The sequence below is a fragment of the Elephantulus edwardii genome, unplaced genomic scaffold (genome assembly GCF_000299155.1).
Source record: "Elephantulus edwardii isolate Elephantulus edwardi_28Jun2011 unplaced genomic scaffold, EleEdw1.0 scaffold00014, whole genome shotgun sequence".
NCBI classification, from domain to species: domain Eukaryota; kingdom Metazoa; phylum Chordata; class Mammalia; order Macroscelidea; family Macroscelididae; genus Elephantulus; species Elephantulus edwardii.
The window spans coordinates 390,282-393,575 of record NW_006399764.1 but is presented as its reverse complement, the minus strand read 5'-3'; positions in this window follow the sequence as shown (position 1 = coordinate 393,575).

Sequence of the window (3,294 nt, the reverse complement as noted above, 5' to 3'; positions counted from 1 at the left end):
AATGATATATTGTAAAGACTAAGGTGCAACTTATTCAAGCCATGGTCTTTCCAATTACTTGATATGCATCTGGAAATTGGGTAGTGGCTAAGGGTCACAGAAGAAGAATCAATGCCTTTGAGTTGTGGTATTAGAGAAGAGTATTGAATATCTGATGGACTTCCAAGAGAAGAAACAGGTGTATTTTGGGAAAAGTACAACCAGGGTGCTCCTTGGAGGTAAGGATGCTTTATCTCATACTTTGGGCATGTTGTTAGGAGAGGCTAGCCTTTGGAAACAGACACTATATTTGGAAAGGTATGAGTGCAAAAAAGAGAGGAAGACCCTCAGGGAGGTGGACTGAGACAGTGACTATAACAATAGGCTTACATATATGAACGATGGTAAGGATGGTGCAGGATAGCATAATGTTCTTATCATTTGCTTATAGGATCACTGAGCTGTCCTTGACTCACAAGCACCTGACAACAACAGCAACATATCTCAGTAGTATTGGCACCCCAGTTCAGAAAAAAAAGATAGCATGTTATATGCTTCTGTCACCACTTATTAAACTTACATTGTGTTGATCACTCCCTGAATGCAGGTAGAGTTCTTAAGATGGTTAACAGTAAGACTTCAAAATGGAGAAAAAGTTAAGACACCTTTAAGATAAACTGTTTTGAGCTTGGGAATAAAATACTAATTTACAGGGCAACCTCAAAGAAAATAAACTTTCACCTCAAAACAAGAAGAAGTCATTAATGCTAAAATAATAGCAGTGAAAGAAATCATAAGAAAAACCATAAAAGAATAAACTCAGTACAGAAGAGTAGTTGGAAGAAACTGGCAACAATGCCACAGAAAGAGCATGGCAAGATGACAGCAATAAAACCACATTTATTGATGAATGTAAATGTATTAAATGTACCAATTGAGGTAAAAGAATAATGGACTGGATTAAAGAAAACATTATTATTATTATTACTATTAATATACAGTCTACAAAAGACACAAGGACAAAGGTAGGCAAAAAAAATAGATCAAAGGATAAAATAAGCCAACTGCAATTAAAAAAGAACAACACTTGGCAATATTAATTTCTGATAAACTAGACATCAAGACAAAGACCAGCATAATGGACAAGGTAGGGCATTACGTAATGGGTAAAGTATAAATTAAACAAGAAGACATAAATACAATTAATATGCACCTGCTGGCAGAGGTGCACATATCAAACTTTAACTGATTTGAAGAGAGACATAGACAAGCCTGAAGCGCTTGCTGCAGAGGGTCAAGGACTGCGGCCTTCAATATGAATTGAAGATCAATATTGAGAAAATAAAGATTCTTAGCCCAGGGCCGATTGGCAGCATCATGATACATGGTGAAGAGATTGGGATTGTTAACAACTTCAGTTTGCTTGGCTCTACAATCAACACTTTTGGTACCAACAACAAGGAAATTTAAAGGCGAATAGCACTGGACTGCTAGGAGAATATACAAGTTCATCTTGGAGAAGGTGAAGCCAGGCTGCTCTTTGGAGGCAAGGATCCTGAAGCTTCATCTCACATACTTTGGACATGTTGCAAGGAGGGAAAAGACCTTGGAGAGGGATGTCATGCTTGGGAGGGTGGAGGGACAGCACAGGAAAGGAAGACCCTCGATGAGATGGATTAATTCAGTGACTGAGGTAATGGGGGTAAGTGTATCAGAGACAATAAGATTGGCACAGGATAGAGCAGGGTTTAAGGCTGTTGTACATAGGGTCGCTATGAGTTGCAGGTGACTCAATGACACATAAGAAGAATAATGGTAGATTTCAATATACTACTATCAATGAAGAAAAGAATTACTAGAAAGAAGCTCAACAAAAACACAGGAGAACTACTACAATAAACCAACTTCATCTCTAGATCCACCCGACAAGAGCACAATATACGTTGTTCTTCAGTGCACATTGAACATTCTCAAGAATGGATGACGTGTTAGGTCACAAAGCAAACATCAATGAAATAAACTCTAAATTACTACAAAGCATCTTATCAAACCACAAAACTACAAAATTAGTAATCAGTAACGGAAGATTGAGCACATGAAAATAAGTACTATCTTGTTTGAATATTACTGGCCAAGGTTGTTGTTGTTGTTGTTGTTGTTGTTGTTATGTGCCATCGAGTTGCTTGTGACTTATAGTGACCCTATATGTACAACAGCCTTAAACTCTGCTCTGTCCTGCCTGTGCCAGTCATACTGTCTCTGACACACCCATCCCCATTACCCCAGTAACTGAATCAATCCACCTCATAGAGCCTTCCCCTCCTGTGCTGTCCCTCCACCCTACCAAGCATGATGTCCCTCTCCAAGGACCAGTCCCTCCTTAAAACATGTCCAAAGTATGTTAGACAGAGCCTCAGAATACTGACCAATAGGATAAATAAAAAGTCAATTTAAAAATGTCTTTAAATACATGAAAACTCAACACGTCAAAATATTTGGGACACAGTAAAAGCAGTGCTTAGAGGTCAATTTATAGCAATAAGTGTGCACATATAAAAAAATAAAAAAAAAACAAAGGCCTGAAATCAACATTTTCACATCTCTATAAAATATGAAAACAAACAAACAAAAAACCAACTAGCAAGCAAAGCCTACAATCTCGGGGTGGGGAGAGGGGGGAAGAAATAATAAAGATTAGAACACAAACAAATGAAACAAAACATAAAATTAATAGAATAAATAAGACTAGAAATTGCTCCTTTGAAAGAATGAGTAAAACAAGCTACTGACAAAACTAACAGGATAAGGAAAAAATGCTAACAATACTAATAAGAAAAGAAGTAGATGATGTCACAGCAGGACTAATTGAAATAAAAAGGAAAATGATACTACAAAGAACCATACTCCAACAAATCTGAAAACCTACAGGAAATAGACGATTTAAAAAAAATACCCATTGCCTGCCTAAACTAACACAGAAAGAAATATTAACAAATCCATCACAAAAGAAGAAATTGAACAGGTCCTAAACACAGTCCCAACCAAAACAAGTCCTGACCTAGACAGCTTCACTGGTGAATTCTACCAAACATTTAAGAAAAGATGATACCAATTCTACACCAACTATTTCAGAATATAGAAAAAAAAATGTAGAATACTTCTCAACTCATTCTACAAAATAAGCATAAATCTGATATCAAAGCCAGGCAAAGATACTGTTGTTGTTATGTGCCATCGAGTCGTTTGCGACTCATAGCGACCCTATGTACAACAGCCCTAAACTCTGCTCTGTCCTGTGCCAATCACACTGTCTCT